The sequence below is a fragment of the Nyctereutes procyonoides genome, unplaced genomic scaffold (genome assembly GCF_905146905.1).
Source record: "Nyctereutes procyonoides isolate TBG_1078 unplaced genomic scaffold, NYPRO_anot_genome, whole genome shotgun sequence".
Classification (NCBI taxonomy): domain Eukaryota; kingdom Metazoa; phylum Chordata; class Mammalia; order Carnivora; family Canidae; genus Nyctereutes; species Nyctereutes procyonoides.
In genome coordinates, this window is record NW_026575139.1 from 27,626,025 (window position 1) to 27,646,838 (window position 20,814).

Genomic DNA, 20,814 nt, shown 5'->3' on the forward strand with positions numbered 1-20,814 from the left:
TATTATGAGCCACATTTTTTCACTTGAGGAAACAGAGTAGTTAAATAACTGCCGAGGTAACACAGTTAACTTAATAGTAGAAACAAGCAGGAACCCAAAACTAAATCCATCTGAAACAAAGCCTGTGTTCCTACTACTGTATTACTTAACATCTACCTTATAGTGTTTAGAATAATTGCAACTTGGGAATTACTTATAAATTACTACTTTACTGTTTATAATATTAAATGAAAATATATATGATAAACTATATATTTATTAAAATATGCTATTTTTTCAAAAAAAAAACTGTAAAGGTATATGGCAAAAAAAATTAAGATATATGAGTGACAGGATCACTGGCAGTCTTTTTTTAATCTGTTTTCCTAGTTTTTCCTTAATTATGATATACAAGCAATGGTAAAACACACACGCACACACACACACAAGCCCTACTTTTTAGTAATTTTTTTTTCCCTCTGTTTTCTGGAACCTATCAAAACTCAATTTCAATTCGAAAACATGATACAAGTTTAACATATCCAGAATTGAACGAAAATTGAACGATGAAAACTTTGCCACAGAATTAAACCAGACTGCGATAGCATTAAGGAAAAATAAATAGCTTTCGATTTTTGTATCATACTTCCACAAGGAAAAAAAAAAAGAAGTAAAAGAGACAGATATTCAGAATTCTGTAAATTGGATGAAACGCTTAGAGGAGGGCAGCCCGGGTGGCACAGCGGTTTAGCGCCGCCTTCAGCCTGGGACATGATCCTGGGGACCTGGGATGGAGTCCCACATCAGGCTTCCTGCATGGAGCCTGCTTCTCCCTCTGCCTGTCTCTGCCTCTCTCTCTCTCTCTCTGTCTCTCATGAATAAATGAATAAAATATTAAAAAAAAAAAACACTTAGAGGAAAATTAGCCAAAACCAACCAAGTTCATGCAACGCAAGAAAACATGCTTAGAACCTACAGGACAAAATCTTCACAGAAAAAAAGTCCGTTTTAGTGACCATCCAGACATTTGAGCAGATTAACAATTAATCTGAAGAAATGACTTAGTAACTCTGCAATATCATTTAAACTAAACAACTAACCAGAATTGAATGCTCACATTTAGTCAAATTTACTTTCCAAAATATATATACTTCTCATCTTGTTCACTGACCCCACATCCTCTCCCTAAAACCTCTTCAGAAGCAGTATAACCATAACCTGCAGATGGGAGGGGTATAAATTTCATTTCCCTAATGGAAACCACCACTCAACTACTTACTGGGTAAACTGACAGAAATATAGTATTTATTTTAAAAGCCATCAAATAATGTGCATTCCAACAAAAGAAACCAGTCTGGAATTAGAGAAAGGGGGAGCCTTCAACTTTTTCCAAAATGTTTTATGATCTCACACAAATATGGCAGAAGGTTAAGATCTGATGAAGATAGTATTATATAAAAGTCTACTTGAAATATTTTTAAATTAAGAAAAGTAATAAGGTTTAATATCTGTAAGTCAATATTCATTCCTCTTAGTATATTTGTATTAGTTAAAACACACACACACACCATCTCAACATCCCTTCAGCCCAACCTGTGACATTTTACCACCCAACGAAGCCACTGTTGACATGAATACCAAACAATCCCTAATATTTAGTTTGTTCCTTTGCAAAGCATGAATTCAGAAAAGTTCCCATATGATAGAATAAAAAAATTGAAATTTATTTATGCAATGATGCCAAACTAGTCATAAATCCCAAGATGTTTTATGTGTATGCCTCGAATCCATTTCTAAAATGAAAATAATAGGTTTAACTCTCAAAATAGCATACTTCCAGAACAGACAGTCCTAATCTCCCACAGGAAAGCACAGGCTCGAGACACCTTACAAAGTGTGCCACCTACTCTTCACACTAGAAAAGTCACTTTTGGTATTAAAGTGACAAGAGAATATATTAATGACAAGCTTGAGGCCTGAAAAAAAGCAAACAGATCTTAAGAAAGTTGAGTAGTTAACTTTCTCTTCACTGAAAGAACCAGAATCACATCTGTATGTGCTTCTGACCCCATGTGCAAAGGCACGAGGTGGAAATTACTGTCATATACAGGAAACAGATGGGGTGGATAATGCAACTAGATAAGCAACTGCCCCCTCTTCCCTTTACCAGAATGTAAAAAACATTCAGTTAATAATGAAGCAAACTTTCTAGTAAAGCAGAAGTTCACAGTTGACGCAGGACTTGAACTCATGGAAGAACAGGTTACTAGCACCACTCAGAGTTAGAGCTAAATGACAAAGGAAGTTTCAACCATGTCTCCTCACTCAAAAACGAAAGTTACACTTGTCATAGTCTCAACAAAAGCTAAGACCTAGCTCTCTGTACCTTCACCAACCAAGCAAGTCACTTTAACCAAGGTGCAATTACTTGCTGTACTTAAGAACAAGTATTTAAGTAAATACACTTCTTTTAAAATTTTAATTCCAGTTAGTTAACATAGTTTCATATTAGTTACAATACAGTGATTCACCAGTTCCATATATTACTCAATGCACAAACTCCTCCCCTCTGGTAACCATCAGTTTGTTCTCTATAGCAAAGCCTGTTTCTTGGGTATGTCCTCTATCTCTCTCTCTTTTCTTTTCCTTTGCTTGTTTGTTTTGTTTATTAAGTTTCACATATGAGTGAGAGCATATGGTATTTGTCTTCTTTGATTGACATATTTCACATGGTTATTATACTCTCTATATCCATCCAAGTCACTGCAAATGTTAAGATTTCCTTCTTTTTTATGACTAACATTCCGTTGTGTGTATGTGTATGTGTATATATATATACTTTTTTATTCATTCATCAGTCAACGGACACTTGGGCTACTTCATATCTTGGTATTGTAAATAATGTTGCAATAAACGTAGGGGAGCATGTATCTATTGAATTCAAGTTTTCATATTCCTTAGGTAAGTACCCATTGGTGAAATTACTGGATCCTATGCTAACTAACTCTATTTTTAATTTTTTGAGGAATCTCCATGATGTTTTCCACAGTGGTTGTTTCAGTTTGCTTCCTAACCACCATTCACAAGGGTGAACTGTGAACTTTTTCTCCACATCCTCACCAACACTTGTTTGTGTTTTTGATTTTAGGCATTCTGACAAGCATAAGGTGAGATCTCACTATGGTTCTGATTTGCATTTCCCTGATGATTAGTGACGTTTGAGCATCTTTTCATGTGTTGGCCATCTGTAAGTCTTCTTTGGAGAAATGTCTATTTATGTCTTCTGGTCACTTTTTAACTGGACTAGTTGGGGTTTTTTGGAGTTGTATAAATTCTTTAAATATTTTGGATACTAACCTTTTATCAGATATGCCATTTACAAATATTTTCTCATGTTCAGTAGGCTTTTAATTTTATTGACTACTTCCTCTGTTGTATAATTCAAACACTTCCTAAACATCAATTGAGTATAAGGCTCTGAGTTTCCAAAAGCTGCAGAACTCTAAAGGTCCCAGTGGCAGACCTTCCTCTCAAAAAGCTTACAGTTCAAATCATGGTGAAGGACATGTAAAAACAGCAAAAATAAAAGCCGAAGTGTTGACAGGTTCTACCTCAAGAAATGGCAAAAGAACATAAAGCTTCTAAGATCAACTCAATAGGATCAGGGAAGAATAACAAATAAGGGCAAAAAAGAGGAGGAAAATCAATGAGGAGTTGGAAATAGAGGATAAAGACAGAAAAGGCTGCAATGCCCATGGTGTATGAGTAACAAAGAGTATAAACCATGGAGACAGGTTTTAAATATCAAATATATGAAGAAAAACTTAAACTCTAAAGACCATATAGAAATTTTCCCTGAGAGCCACTGGAGCTAGACTGGCTTTACTATCAATCCAGTGTCTCATCTAGCTTTGGCCTCAAAGCCAGGGAACCAAATGCCTCCCTCAACACACATCCATGAACTTGTGGGGGATCCATCACTAAGCGATTACAAATACGACTTAGCAAATCTCGTCATCCTGTCAGTTATGGGCATAGGGCATGTCATTCAGAATTGCTATAGTGTGAATACTCACCTTCAAATACTGAGAAGCATTCAGCTGAACTTGGAATGACTTGCAATTCTATCAGGCCAAGGAAGTAGGAGTATTTTTTTTTAATCTATGCTGATGCTAATGACTTACAAAGTTTTTGTTATGTTCACTGTACAAGGAGAGGTAGGCTAGCAGAGTGAGCAAGTGTGTTTGGTTTTTCCTCCCAGTTTTACTGAAATCAAATTGCCATATAAAATTATATTAGCTTAAGGTATACAACATATGATTTGAAATGTGTATATATCACAAAATGATCAGCACAATAATTTGAGTTAACACCCATCACCTCCTGCAGCTATGAATACTATTACAAAAGAAAATGCTACAAGTTTAATGATAAATATGAAAATGTAATAGTAAAAAATAGTTCAGAATTTTCAGGTAGTGCCTAAATTGAAAAATAAAAACCTTCAACAAATCAGTCTAAAGAATGAAAATTAAATTTCAGTTATTTAATTCCACTAAAGCCATAAGGCTTTCAAGAAAAAAATTTTCACATCTTACAAAGCACATAAAGCAAATTCAGCTACCTTAGATGGCAGAACTGGCCTGTGGTCCCCCTAGGTGAGGTGTTCAAACAAGATAAATTAGTGGCTTTCACAGTTAAAAGGCTACCTGGACAAAAGACTGAATAGTGTACATGCAAATAATGCCAACCAAGCACCACTAACAACCAAATTGCAAAGAAAGTCGTTCATTGGCTGGAACCAACTGGAAGAGCAAGGAGAAGGACAGAGGGGCTGGTGATAGAAAGCTGGAACTACTCCACAAAGTTTTCAAACAACCTGCTAATAAGGAGCTTCCACTGCCCTGTAGGCAGAGAGGAACTACAGGGGATTCACGAGGGCTCGTCACAATCAGAAACAAATGTGCCTCCATGTATGTGTGCCCCACACACGCATCTATGTATTTTTTCCTTTTCCCCCAAAAAAACTTCAACAATAATATGGAAGAGAGCCCTGAAAGAAGAAGGACACTGAATAAGGAAACACTAGTAACAAGGCTGTTGCAACTTCTTAGGTAAGTGATGACTGGGGCCTGAACCAGGAGAGTGGGGATTGAGAAATGAAGGAATCTGAGAAAGACTTGGACATAAAACTGACACCTCCTGGAAAACAATTAGATGTAACAATAATGAAAAATGGAACCAAAATAAGAAATTGTGCCACCATGGAATGAACTATGCTATTCTCAAAAATAATATTTTTATTAAAGTTACATTAAGTAACGTTTGAGATTATTAATATTTATCTTCACCAGAGTCTAAAGTCATCCAGTAGCCAAGCAGAGACCAGTTCAAGAAACACTCAGCTCTAAAGGAGCATGTTGAAATGTGTCAGTTTAATTTCACTTGAAAATCTGTCAGTAAATAGTTTAAATTTATCAAAGATACAAGATAATGTACAAAAGAAACATTCCAAAAATAGGACTAAGTCAAGATTCTCCACAATGAGTAACATTTGCTCAATGAATTTCATAATAGGATCTAAGTTTCATGCTCCAGTTAATGAGTTTTGGCATTAACTCATTACCTCACATTGTAAAATATAATAAATCTTTTAAAATGACATGCAACATAATATATGGTAAATTATTAACAATGACACTGAATACAATATAAAAGTATACATATACAGGGACACCTGGGTGGCTCAGTGGGTTAAGTATCTGCCTTCCGCTCAGGTCATGATCCCTGGGTCCTGGAATGGAGCCCCATATCCGGCTCCCTGCTCAGCAGGGAAGATGCTTTTCCCCTCTCCCTGCCCCTCCCCCCTCACTTGTGCACATATGCACGCACACTCTCTCTCAAATAAATAAATCAATAAAATAAAAAGTATACATATAAAATGTAGTTAAGATTAATGCCTATATAAGAACTAAAAAGGTACTATTTTAGCAAAAAATTCATCATTTTTATCATACTGCCTCCTTTTTCTGGCTTTGAAGTATTATCAACAAATAAAATTAGGACACACACCTGAGTGGCTCAGTTGGTTAAGCTTCTGACTCTTGGTTTTAGGTCTGGTCAAGATCTCATGGGTCAGGGGATCCCTGGGTGGCGCAGCGGTTTAGCGCCTGCCTTTGGCCCAGAGCGCGATCTTGGAGACCTGGGATCGAATCCCACGTCGGGCTCCCTGTGCATGGAGCCTGCTTCTCCCTCTGCCTGTGTTTCTGCCTCTCTCTCTCTCTCTCTCTCTCTCTCTCTCTCTCTCTCTCTGTGACTATCATAAATAAAAATTAAAAAAAAAAAAAAAAGATCTCATGGGTCATAGAACTGAGCCCTGCATCAGATTCCATGCTCAGCAGGGAATCCTGCTCAAGACTTTTTCTCTCTCCCTCTCCCTCTGCCCCAAACCCCACTCTCACTCTTTCTCTCTCTCAAATAAATAAATATATCTTTAAAAAATTATACAGTATTTACAGTGTACAACAGATGATGTGATATATGTATATATGTATACACGGTGACATGATTCCTTCCATCAAGTTAATTAACACAATCATCACTTCACATATTTACCTTTAAAAAAAAACTTTTCAATTAAATAATACAGTGCTACTCAACTACAGTCACTATGTTATACATTAGATCCTCAGAACTTGTCTCATAATTGAAAGTTTATATCCCATACTACCTTCTTAATATTCAAAATCAGTAACTGAACATTTAGATAAAATCTCTTTGCAGAACATGCTGGTTTCTAAAGATTAACAGGCTGATCCTGAACTGAGAAAAACACAAACCCAAGTCAACAATTCAAAGTACAACCATAAATGAACAAACAAGAGGCAATATGTGACCAGGCACATAAAAATTAGGTAAAAAGAAGTGGGGCAAAAGAAACACACTTGTTGAGGGCTTCCTAGAAGTCTAACATTGGGCTAAGCAGACCCTCTTTCCCACCCCATACTCACTGTATAATGAGTCTTTGGATAATCAGGTATAAGCTTCATAAGGCAGAGAGGGCTTGGTAACCAGCTTATCAGCAGGTTCTCAAACAGCACCTGGCACAATATAAGCACTCAATAAATATTTGTTAGATGTGTGGATGAATGGATGAATGGCTAGATGGCTGGTGGATGAGTGAATAACTGTTTTTAATAATAATGATGGCATAGCTTAGGTATACCAAAAGAGATCCTGGCAGCTTAGGAGAAAGGAAGAAAGAAATGTTCTCCAAGCCACTAAATTCTCTTCCCGCAAAATACAGGTTATCACAGTAGAGTGGAAAAAGCATGGGATCCACTGTCAGACCTGGAGGGGAAGCCAAGTTTCAGACTTTCCTTTAGTGGGTCCCTGGATAAGTTATTACTCCATGACTGAAATGCATAGACTAATTCTTTAATCTTGAAGTTGTAAAAAGGCTTTAACTGAAATAACATAGGTAGAGTATCTAGCAAATATCTAGCACATAATTAGTGCTTAATAAATATAAATCTCTCCACACCTGGGCCAAGGGAAACGACACTAGTGCTCTTACAGTCTGGGTCTTAGGGAAAGAGTGCAAGGAAGAGGTCTCAGTGAAAGGAATCTTAGTGCAGTCCACAGCAGGACAGCTCACATCACTTTAAAATGTCAATCCAGGGACACCTGGGTAGCTCAGCGATTGAGCATCTGCCTTCCATCCAGGGCTTGATCCTGAAGTTCCAGGATCGAGTCCCCCATCAGGTCCCACAGGGAGCCTGCTTCTCCCTCTGCCTGTGTCTCTGCCTCTGTGTCTCTCATGAATAAATAAATAAAATCCTTAATAAATAAATAAAATGTCAATCCAAAAGCCTGGCTCATTATATCATGTTGGAGGAAATTAACAATCATAGCATGGACCTACATAAAATTCAAAGAGGGTAGTGGCCTCTGCCAGTACAAGGAAATATAAAACAAAATCACTAGCATATGTTCTGTGCCTGACAATTTCACACTTTCAAAATTAGGTATACTTTTCTTTACTATTATATGTCAAATCTACTTTATTGACAATATTTGAAGTATACAGTTGGTCCTTGAATAATATGGGTTTGAACTGCATGGGTCCACTTATCCACAGATTTATTTTCTAATAATTACAATACAGCACTGCAATCTATTTTCTCTTATGATTTTCTTAGCAATATTCTCTTTTTTCTAGCTTATTTTATTGCAAGAATACAGTATATAATACATATAACATATGTGTTAATTGACTAATTTAGGTCAACGGTAAGCCTTCCAGTCAACAGAAGGCTATTAGTAGTTACATTTTTAAGAATTCAAAACTCATACTCAGATTTTCAACTGTGCGGGGGGGGGGGGGGCTGCACTCCTAACCCTGATGTTGTTCAAGAGTCAGTTGTATTTATTTTTTATTTGATGACATTATGGATCATCAAGGACTCTTTTCAAGAAAAATGCCCCAGGGGCCTATCCAGGCTTTGTCTCTAAGAGACCAATGTAAGTGCACATTTGGCTCTAATTATGCCCTTGTGTATTCCCTTTCATACTTCCAAAACATCATATCATACAATGCAGCCCAATTATAAAACATGACTAATATCCCCAAATTTTGGACATATAATTGAAAGTAAATAGTTTTTTTACAGAGTTCTAATAGTTTTCTCTTGTGAGTTAGTAGCAAAATAAATTACAATTTTTATATATTATCTTTCTAATTATTGCTTCTTCATCAGGTGAAGTCCTCTTAAATCAATCAGTGAGAAAATTAACTTTAGAAGATGCTTTGAGTATATTATTCAACTACAGCATCAGGAATACCTAAAAGGTTTGGTTTTTTGCAACATAAATCCACATCATTTAAATCAAACCTGAATCCAAAATCACTAAATTCAAATATGCAGTTGAATAGTTTGCTTTTGGACAAAGGACATTTCATTTATCCACTGCTGATTTTAAATAAACATTCTAATTAAGGACACATATAGCTGGGGAGGTAGAGAATAAGAGAAAAAAATTTGAGTAGAGGGAGATAATCACACCAGAGAAATTCTCTCAATTAAGAAAGTTCTATCTTATAAACAAAAAACTGGTTATCAATCATCAAGTCCAGAGGGTAGCAATGGAACAAGAGATTGATAGCACCATATTCTCATAACTTAAACCAATTTACAAAATCTCTATTGACAAAGTAATAGTCCCTTACAGAGGATTGCAGTTAATGAATCAACATTTGGAAAGGAGTACGATATAATTTCATGAACAGAGGAACTGAAGCTATTTAGAATAGTAGGGGAAGGTACACCCTATTTTTATTGGAATCAGCCAGAAGCTGAGAAAAAGGATTTGTGCCCAGTAGAACAACTCTCTGAAGAAATCTAGGACGGTATGTTGGCAGAAACAAAGAAAAAACTCACGCAGCAAGTCCTATGCTTCACCCATAGGAGTTTCGGCAACTCGGTCTATCCTTGCCAGCTTTGATGCCACATACGCACCAGGAAGCTTTCTGAAGATAGTAATATAGATTTCCCTTGCTACCCAAAAGAAGAATATTCTTATGAGACCTTTCATAAGCCAAAACAACGTGAAGCAAAAAAACAATTACCATTTCATAAAAGCGAAAATCCTCTTTGGATTTCTTTCGGTTAGTGAAAACAGGTAGTAATATAGGTCTTTTGTAAAAGTGAAGTGGCATAAAGCGAACTTTGCCACAGTGGAAGAAACAACCCTGCCCTAGTAATCTATCACCTGGGAACAGGATTCTCTTAACACAGTATAAAATACTTTTCTCCTTGGAAATACATTTCTGATTGTTAACAACTGATTTTCCAGTAGATATCAATGTTCAGAAATTTCTGTTTAAGCACATCAGATTTCCCAGGGTCCCATCAGCCCTGGATAACTAGACTACTGGTGCTGATGAACTACCAAGATCCTTTTCAAGCAATTACTGCACACATGAGCATGATCAGTTATAAATCAGCTTTTGCAAACTATGTGTTCTATGTCATATTAGAATACAGTATGTTCCTGAGTCGCCCACAGTGTACATTCAATTTTATTTGGAACATATCTTTATATGTTTATCATCTTTGATAAAGAATTCAAGAAAACCGTACTCCTGACTTTCCACGGTGCAAACTGGCCAATTAAAAAGCTCAGCTATTTATCGCACATTTGTTAAGTGCAAAGCCCTAGTAAGGTATCAATATGGTAAAGCAAATGTGAGTTAAATTCATCCACTCATGGGGATCCTGAGTGGCACAGTCCACTAAGGGTTCAACTCTTGGTTTCGACTCTGGTCATCATCTCAGGGTTGTGAGATCGAGCCTAGCATCAGGCTCCATGCTCAATAAGGAGTCTGCCTGTGATTCTCTCTCCCTCTCCCTCTCCCTAACCATGCACACATGATCACTCTCTCTAAAATAATTAATTAATTAATAAAAAGAAATTCATTCATTCACAAGTTACTGAATACCCTAGATATGCCACTTATGGAGTGCCTTTCAGGCACTGAAAAGTCAAAGAGAATACAAAATCCCAAATACTTTACAATCCAAAGGAGCAAGGTAAGAAACTAGATAAAAAATTCCAGTAATACTATAATAGAGGTATGTGTTCTAAAGTAACTAACTCTAGGAAACCAGAAAAAACTCTACAGATCTACAGATGGTAACTTTTAAGCTAGTCCTAAAAACGGAATTAAAAAATTTTTATTTAGCAAGAGAGAGGAGTACTTAAGAAAAAGAAACAGTAAGGGCACCAAGGACAAGAAGTCATCTTACGCAAGAAATTTCCCCATCACTGGGATAAACAAGGCTCGGTGACAGAGTAAGGAGGAGGGGGTCAGAGGAAGCAAGATAGCCTTCTGCCATTATTAAGGCCTTCAGACTTCTTCCTCTGTGTTATGAGAATTCCTATAGTGTTTGCCGGCAGGAGCCTGTGCTCAGGAGATACCAGTTATTGGGAGTCACAGCTTTCCCTCAGGTCCTCAAGCTTCTGAAAAGTGGAAATGGGAGGGGTTGCTGGGCAGGGAGATGGGTGAACCAGGAGAACAGTCTCACTTCCCATCAACTACTGGAATCCCTTCTATGTACCATGATAAGTGGCTCCATATTGGGCAACAACTAGAATGTTAACTAAAATGTCCTCCCTGTATCCTCTCTTACTCAGAATCACTTACTACAGTTTTTCTAACCTGGCCTCATTTGAAATCCTTTCTAACATCTTCTCCACCTTACAATGCACTCTTGTTGGTCAGAGCTGATCACAAAGGACCCCAGTGCCCTCCAACCACAGCAGAGCACTGAACCACATCAGGTTCTTGGTATGGACAAGGTATCTCTCAATCGCACAGACCTTTATAAAAGTGCAAGACCTGAATCAGACTAAATCCTTGGTCAGGGGGATCCCTAGGTGGCTCAGCGGTTTAGCACCTGCCTTTGGCCCAGGGCACGATCCTGGAGTCCCGGGATCGAGTCCCGCGTCAGGCTCCCGGCATGGAGCTTGCTTCTCCCTATGCCTGTGTCTCTGCCTCTCTCTCTCTCTCTATGATAAATAAATAAATAAATCTTTAAAAAAATAAATAAATAAAATAAATCCTTGGTCAAATAAAACACCTTGTCCTTCTTCCTTTGAACTGTTCTCATAAGCACTGTTTACCTCTCCTTTAAATCACTCATGATCATTGTAAATTAACACTTATTTGTATGATTACTTGAATAATGGCTCTGTATCCCCAGCCCAGGCACCAGTATCCCAAAGGCAGCACAAAACTACCTTATGGTATTTTGCTTTTATTTTCCATTACCAATGTATTATGAGGTCTTGGCATAGTCCCTGTTCCAAAGAAAGGGTTCAAGAAATGTCAGACGAGGGATCCCTGGGTGGCGCAGCGGTTTGGCGCCTGCCTTCGGCCCAGGGCGCGATCCTGGAGACCCGGGATCGAATCCCACGTCAGGCTCCCGGTGCATGGAGCCTGCTTCTCCCTCTGCCTGTGTCTCTGCCTCTCTCTCTCTCTCTCTGTGTGACTATCATAAATAAATAAATAAATAAATAAATAAAAATTAAAAAAAAAGAAATGTCAGATGAAGAAGTAGATGTGCACGCAAAAAAATTACATGAGGCAAGATACGATAAGTGTGATAGGAGTGTTGAAATCAACCTTCTGTGGAGATTCTTTCAACTTCCTCTGTGAAGGAAAGGCATTGTAGGGGCAGAAAAGCATCTGAGCCAATTCCTGAGTGAGTGGTGTTTCAACCAGAAAATTCAAACCAAAGAAAATATCTGGGCAACAAAACAACCAAGGAAAACAATATATTTGAAGGATCATCATTTATATGGGAAATTGTTCATAATATTAAGTTAATAAGCAGAACACAAAACAGTCTGCACCTCCCTCTCACACACATAACACAAAAACCCTGAAGGGAGATGGTTTAAATATTAACAAGAGTCACTGCTGAGCCATCTTTATTTTCTTCTTTACCGTCTATTGTAGTTTCCAAAATATTCTATAATAAAGATCTTCATAATCATTACGGGAAACATTTGGATTTTTAAAGTCATTTAGGATGAAACTGTAATGACATTTTAAGTCTTTAGGCTTCAGAAAAGGTTCCTAGACTGTTTTGGGGTTTTTTGGTTTTTTTCATGGTCATACTTATGTGAATGTTGTAAAGCAGAAGGAATGCTAGGTAACAGAGTTCAGTCCTAAAGAAACATTACAAACCGTGCTCCCACCCTCCCCCAAAATTACATTTATTCTCTGATCTACTTCTTTGCATCTTGACGACTGGCATGAATGGACTTGAATTTACAGGTTAATACCAGGAAATCAGAAGCCAGCGTCAGTGACTGCACTGCTCCAACAGAACATCGATTGCCTTTCACGCCCCCAGCTGGGCCCTTCGAACGATGAAATACACACCGACACCACCACACTGCACTCAGCATATCAAGCCGAGGAATGGAAGGGCTCTGAGAACAGCTAGACATTATTATAAAACAAAGGTCCACTCGAGGCGCCTGGCTGGCTCAGTCAGATGAGCGACCAACTCTTGGTTTCAGCCTAGGTCATGATCCCAGAGTCATGAGATCCAGTCCACCATGGGGCTCTGCACTCAGCAGGGAGTCAGGCTTGTGTGCTCCCTTGCTCTCTCCCAAATAAGTAAATAAATAAAATCTTTAAATAAAAGTCCACTCTTTGAATTAAGAGATACCTTAGTCTGCAGTTAACAAGAAGCATGCCACAAAATACTGTCATTACCAAACAAAAAAGGAAACCATACTGTCTTCTGACACATGGAGCATCCAGCTTGTCCCCGTTGATCTCCTAGAAATCTGAGAGTCTAGAGTACCCTTCTATATCTAAAACAACAAAATATAAAAGCAGTGGCGGAAAAACTACCACTTTAAATAGATGTCAGACTTCCTACAAACAGTACTAACTCAAAAACCATCTAAAAGGCAGTGGAAGGTTCTCTGAGTGATGGCCATCAAACACAGTCTCTTCCTTACCATGACAAAGAATGACAAAAGGGAAACGTACAAATTATGAAGAAATGCAGTTTACAGAGTCAAACCTGCAGCCCACTGAACCATCTAAGACTCCATGCACAACCCCCATCTCTCTCTCTCCCCTTACAAGCTCTAAGCTTTGGCCTGCATGCCCCCTTCTTTCCAGGTGCCACCCACTACCCAATTCCAGGGGCCTGCTCCCCTCGGGACTTCTAGCAGAGGAGCCTGCACCTTTTACCCAAGTTTCCCTGTCTCTGAAACACACCAACTTTCCTGAATACTTTGGAGATTCCTCAGAAATCATTACTAATAAACAGGTACGGTGGTTTAAAAAAAAAAGAAAAGAAAAAAAGACACACCACGATTAGAAAGTCAAGAAAGCTCTTCAACAGGTAGAAAAGCTGAAATGTAGGTAGTAATGGGAGCCTGGGTGTGAAACAAACGGGTCTGGGCAGCTCTAGGGTCCTGAAGCTCCTCGGTTGTTTGTGAGGTTGAGCCGAGTCTGGGAACTGCTGTCGTTCCCTCAGTCGCCTATCCTTCGTGCAGGAAGTATATTCAAGATCCCACCACCTTCTGCAGGAAGGACCTCCAGGTTCCCCAGCCATTCAGGTGCTAGGCTAGCTGGCTGGAAAAAAAGAGCAAGTGTGGGACACCTGGGTGGCTCAGTGGTTGAGCGTCCGCCTTTGGCTCAGGGCGTGATCCCTGGGTCCTAGGATCGAGTCCCGCATCAGACTCCCCTGCAGGGAGCCTGCCTATGTCTCTGTCTCTCTTTATGTCTCTCATGAATAAATAAATAAAAATCTTAAAAAAAAAAAAAAAAGAGCAGGTGTGACTTTGACCAACTCCGGAGTCTGGAACCTGGCACAGAAAGGGTCAGCTTCAGTCATGTTAAAAATCCACTTATGTGAATTCATGGCATTCCCTAGGCTATGAAAAGAGAAGCTGAATCATGTATAGAACCTCTCCACACTGAAATCCTTAGCATACTTGGTAGTAACGATATTCATGTGGTTTTGTAGGAAATTCCTTACAAACGATTTCTCAAGTATGCAAGATAAATTAGAATTAACTTCCTTGCTTACAGCTTGGATCAATTAAAATCAATGTGGTGGCTTTTGCTATGACAAAGACCTGCATATACATTTTTTGCTAAGTAACTTTTGCACTGCTGTTTTCAAATTCACGGCACATTATCTTAAATTGGGAAAAAGCAAACAAAGTATTTTGCAGTATCTTCTGACTGTGGGAAAGCCTTAAAATCACATTGCCGTTTTCTGTAAGCTAGAGTTGTTTCTCTCAAACTCAAATATTTGAATACCCTGGATAAAGTACTTACTGTGCATCAATACCTCACTAACATGCTACGCTCTGCAGAGCAGAATTTGGATACAAAGGTGATCAGTGTTGGCTTCTCTCCAGAAAGATGTTTCCATAACATCATACTGATGCTCTAGAATTTAACCTCAACTCCTCTTCAGCCTTTTAGTCACAACAAACTGGATCATATCAGAAGTATCTGCTTTAGGGTTTTATTTAAACATTAAGCACAATAAAACCATTTTAATGGCTTGAGAAACCAGAAAGCTGCAAAATCCAGTAACATAGTACTGGAGGGTTATTATTGCTGGTGAAGCCACTTTCCCTCTGTGAAAGAGACAAGACGTTTTTCCAAGTGCTAGAACAGAAAATCATGACACATGCCTACTAGAGAACAATCTGAGAAATAAACAGTTATGCAGAGGGAGAGTGTCAAACACATGTATGCATACCATGAACAATCTTTTCGCTCAACTTTTATGTGCTATCATTCAGAAGATCCTATCACCTAGAAAAGCCACACACATAACCTTCCTGGCTATCGTACCCAGTCCTATCTTTGATTTCTAAATTAAAAACAAACTTTAAGGGGCACCTGGGCGACTCAGTGATGGAGTGTCGGCCTTTGGCTCAGGTTGTGATCCCAGAGTCCTGCAATGGAGTCCCACATTGGGCTCCCAGCAGGGAGCCTGCTTCTTTTGCCTATGTCTCTGGCCTCTCTCTGCACCTCTCATGAATAAATAAATAAATAATCTTTAGACGGAAAAAAAAAAAACTTAAGTTCTGACCTTTACTATTTTTAAGTAGCTCTGGATTGTCTATCCTTTAGTATCTATTCATATCTAAGAGCCTACTAGTATTCACAGGGAAATATGAGCACACCTTCTAGAAGCCAAATGAGAAGGTACACAGTAGGGAGCACAGAGTACTGCATGAGGATTCAAAAGACCTGGTGATTCAAAAGACCTGAGACAAAAAACTCAGGTCTTTTGAATCCTGGCTAAACCAAACACTCGCTGAACCTAGCTAACCCTCAGCTAAGCCACCCATAAATTAAAGACAGGATGAGAGGTACAACTTGACCTGTCTAAAGAGTGTTGTTTAAAGTACGTATCAATAAGATAACACATTTGCAAATGGTCTTAAACTAAAAACGTGAAACACCATTCAGCTGCTATTCTAATTAGAAACCACTAGGACATCCCAAAACAAGTCAGTGTTCCTCTGTTTACTCGTCTTTTAGGTTTTGCCATTTCCTCCTCCCTCTCACCCTGCCCTTTCTTCTTTCATGTAACAGATATTTGCCAGGTTTCCACCAAAGACCAGATACGGTTCCAGACTTGCACCATCCAATATCAAAAGCAGTAAAACATGTAGCTATTAGGCATTCAAAATGGCACTAGTCCAAATTGAGACATCCCATAAACATAAAATACACACTGGGTTTTGAAGACTTGGTGTGACCAAAAGAAAATAAAATTATCTCAATTTTTTTATACAGATTACATGTTGAAAAGATAAAATTTTGGATATTAGGTTAAACCTATGTATTATTCCAATTAATTCTGGTCTTTCTTTGTACTTTATTTTAACATGGCAACTAGAAGTTCAAAAATTGTTAAATACACAAAAGGCTCACATTATATTTCTATTTAAAAATGCTATTCTAGACCCTGGGGATATTTTAGGGAACAAAACCAAGTTCTTAACCTCATGAAGCTTATGTTTCAACATCTATGGCCCTAAGACCTTCAATAATCAGTAGAAAAGGAAAACTAAAACAAGCAACTGTGTGTAGAGAGGAGCCTGGGATGGAGGTCACACACATAAGAGACAGGCCTTCCCTCTGGCCCCTCCTTCTGCCCATGGTAGGACCCATGGTCCCCAGAATTATCAGGCAGTAAAATGGTGAGCTATGACCTCAACCATCTTGGAAAAGACTGCCCCTTCCCTGTTATGCTAGGCACTCCTAAAAACACGACCATTATCCATCCAAACTTAGTGAAGAACAAAGCTTTTAATTTGGGGCTATCACTGGTTTCCTGGCATCATATGTGCTACTTTGGCTCGTGCCTCAAAAGCACTTTTAAAAGATTTCCGACAGTAGGTACAAAGAGGTTGTTCTTAACAAAGACAGCTGTCTGGATTCCAACACTCCATTATGAGAGTTCTTCATCATCTTCCTCTCCACAGGTCCAATGAACCACACCTCTCCTACACTCTCCTACATATCTTCAGCTCCCCGAATCACAGCCACCTGTGCTTCCAGATAAAGGGCAAGGGGCTGATTTCAAACAGCACAAATCAGGATGGTAATTTCAAGGTCCCTACAGGCCCAAGGCAGTCAAAAAAAACAAAAAAACCTCGAGTCAGGTTGACCAGATGAAAGCTAAAAGTGAGGCTACTTGTTGTAAGATTTTAAGAAATTTCTAAAGGGTGAGCTGTTTTAGTCTAAATGGGCCTATTTTTTTTTAATTTTTATTTATTTATGATAGTCACACAGAGAGAGAGAGAGAGGCAGAGACACAGGCAGAGGGAGAAGCAGGCTCCATGCACCGGGAGCCCGACGTGGGATTCGATCCCGGGTCTCCAGGATCACACCCTGGGCCAAAGGCAGGTGCTAAACTGCTGCGCCACCCACGGATCCCTGGGCCTATTTTTTTAATCGCACTTTTCCTACCAAAAAGGCATCGTGCATATTTGAATTTCGTATTCTATGTGTTACCTTACCTTAAATTCAGACCACACCACAGCAAATGTACTGCTGGCCCAAACATCTTTCTGGCAGATTATAAAGAAAACTGGGGCTTTCAAGAGATTCTGTGCTATAATATGCTCTAGTGGGTGTAGCAGAAAGCTGAAAGGCTCAGGTGTCAGGGTAGATAGCGTTCTTTCATAATTGACCCCATCTATGTCCCCTGCTCATGCTGTTCTCTCAGCCAGGGTGCCCTGCCCCTCTGCCAACTTACAGATTATGCCTCCATGAGAGCCCAGCCCAGAGCCTGGCCCTCCCAGAAGTTGTCCCTAGCAACCTCACACCAAATAATCTCTCTCCTTCTTTCTCAGGGGAACTCAGTCAACCAAAACATTTTATCATCTATTTATCTCTTCTCTAGGTACTCAAACACCAGTAACTCAGAAGGAAAGCAATTTAAAAAGTCAGTATGATGTCTGAAAATTTATCACCCTCCCTTTCAATCAGCTGCAATTTATCTGAGTTTTATTCAGCAACACAGATGAACCTAACGCCAGGGATACAAAAAGTATACACAATCCCAATACTCACCTAATTCAGTCTAGCTGAGAAACAAAGTAAACAATGATCCTAACGGACACGGACTACCGTATTAAAGGTGCGGGCAAAGTGCCATGCAAGCCCACAAGAGGGCTCTTCTTCCTGGGTGACTGAGGAAAGCCTCTCCCAGGAAGTGAATACATAAGCAAAAAATTGAGAAAGAAGTTGAAACTGACTAGGTAACACAGAAAAGGCCCTTCACAGGCAGTAAAGCACGGCACATTGAAAGAAATCAGAGAATGTGTTTAAAATCCTCATACAGAACCACCAAAAAAAAATATTTTTTCCAATATATTAAATTATTCCTGGGGGCATTTGAGGCTCTATATAACAGTCCCCAATCCACTTTTTCTACATTTCTCAAAGTATAACACAGCAAGTAAGGGTGGGCTCTTTGGAACCAGCCTGGGGTCAAATTCTACTATGTAACCTTATACAAGTTTCTTTACCTATCTGTGCCTCACTTTCTTCATCTGCAACATGGGGATGACAGTATGCCTACCTCACAGGGTTGGTAAATTATTGTTATGAGAAAATGAATTGAAACAAACAAGAATTATCATAAATGAGGCAATCAATAAATGCTTGTGTTCGTATTATTATGACTATGATTATCTACTTGTCCATGCCGGACATAGTAGCAGATATGAAAGTTCTTGTCCCCAACACCTGCCCATGTCTCCACAGGACAAACTCTTCCTACGTCCAAACCCCACCCAGCAAGACACTGCTTACATCCCACGGCATGCACGCCTGCACGAAGCTTCTTCACTGAGCCCACTCGCCTCTCACATGAGGGAAATGATCATCTCCCTCCCTCCTCTAAACTCCCAGAGCAGTCTGCAGGTGTTGGGGCACTTGGGGCACTCTTCACTACAGTGTCGTTACACCCATATCTCATTTCCCTACAGGCCTACAGCTCTTTAAGAGCACGGACTACACCTTCCCAATCTTCGCTTCCCTGGGGAACTGAGAGGCCTTTTCACATATGGGTACTCAGTGTCTGCTGTTGAACAAATTAAAATACTCTCTCCTTTAATTAAGTCAAGAATAGACTAGAGCTTTTAAAATTGCTGTAGCATCTACCAAGCTATTCTTCCTAATAAAAACCCTTACCCAGAAAGAAACTCAGTGCAATTTTACATGGCTCCTTTGTAAGGGAATCTTAAGAAAAGTCAATAATAAGATATTCTTAAAGTGAGTGACAACTGACAAAACGGAGTAAAACAGTTAACAATGCTGGGCACAGTAATCCCTCTCCTTTCTCCATTTTCTGAACAGGTTCTAACGTAAATCTGTTTAGGCTATTGTTACTTTTCTGTTCCATATTTACAAAAGGTGGGACACAGTTTCAATAGTAATGCCAATTTCATTGTTTATCCTGATTCAGAAGCTTATTCTGTCTGGTTTTACCACTTTCTACCGCCCATGTAAAGAAATGCTAGCCTGAAACCACCCAGACCATGTGGTTCACACAACTATAGCATCAATACAAGGTACAGAGGATTCTTACCTGTGGTGTCCCTGTACTCAGTGAAAATACACTAGAAAACCAGAATACTACTCTTCTCCAAAACCTACCTAACTCAAAACATAATTATTGCTAAGTACAACTTGATTAAAATCCTAAACTTTAATTAGCAAAGGAAAAAGTTAACTAGGATTGGCTTCCTCTTACAATAAAAATATTTTGACATTTAAGCAATTCAAAGACAGTCTTCATTTACAATTCCGTATAGGTGACTTTTCTAAAGAAAAGCCTGTGCAGCCCGGGTGGCTCAGTGGTTTAGCGCCACCTCCAGTCCAGAGTGTGGTCCTGGGAACCAGGGATCGAGTCCCACATGAGCTCCCTGTGTGGAGCCTGCTTCTCCCTCTGCCTGTGTCTCTGCCTCTCTCTCTCTCTGTCTCTCATGAATAAATAAATAAAATCTTAATAAATAAATATAGATAGATAGATAGATAGATAAATAAAATAAAGCCTTAAGAAATATGGTTCAACAAAGCAAAAATAAGAAGAGAAAACAGAGCTCGAGTACTTCTCTGTCTTTTAAAATAAATGTGCAATTGTTTTCCATAGTATCCCACTGGATATCATGGATTCAAAACAAAGGAATCAGGCAAACAGAAGTGAGATTATCAGCCCAGAAATATAGTCAGACATGAGGGTACCAAGAACGTACAACCTGACCAGCACACAGAATATATTAAAAATCCACAAAATCATCACATTGCAGTTGCTAACAAAGTAACAAAACAGGATTGTTCAATTCAAAAATAAGGCTACCTTATAATTAAGATTGTTTTAAATATCTCTAGGACCAAAAAGATCATGAGGAAAGGCAATGCTGTAGTGTAGCTTCTAAAACCAATATCCACATGATTTTCCAAGCACTTAAACTGTTTACACCTTATGTCAAAAAATGTAAAAGTTCATAGCTACATGACTCTTTTATTTAAAAACAAAAAATTTCTAATATATTGATCACCATTATCCCAAAATTGACAAAATCACTACAAATTTACTATTTCCTCTATGATCTAGGTATTTCTAAAGAGACTCAACAAGAACAGAGGGGGAGGGATGACATGCCAATAAATGCTTTATACTCTGTGCAAATATTAATTGTGTTATGGTAAGAGCTTACTAGTATCTTTTTTTCTAGTTTTCCCTATTAAGAGGG

General features: G+C 38.8%; 1 protein-coding gene across 11 annotated transcripts in view; it reads right to left on the reverse strand.

Moving 5' to 3' along the window:
• SIPA1L1 (signal induced proliferation associated 1 like 1) overlaps positions 1-20,814 on the reverse strand; it is a 372,275-nt gene that overhangs the window by 301,339 nt on the left and 50,122 nt on the right. For 2 of the 11 annotated variants that reach the window (XM_055303829.1, XM_055303825.1), the window contains exon 3: positions 6,990-7,079. The exons of the other annotated variants lie outside the window; for them this stretch is intronic. The gene's annotated coding sequence lies outside the window, so the exon portion shown is untranslated. The remainder of the gene's footprint in view (positions 1-6,989; positions 7,080-20,814) is intronic. 11 annotated transcript variants of the gene reach the window in all.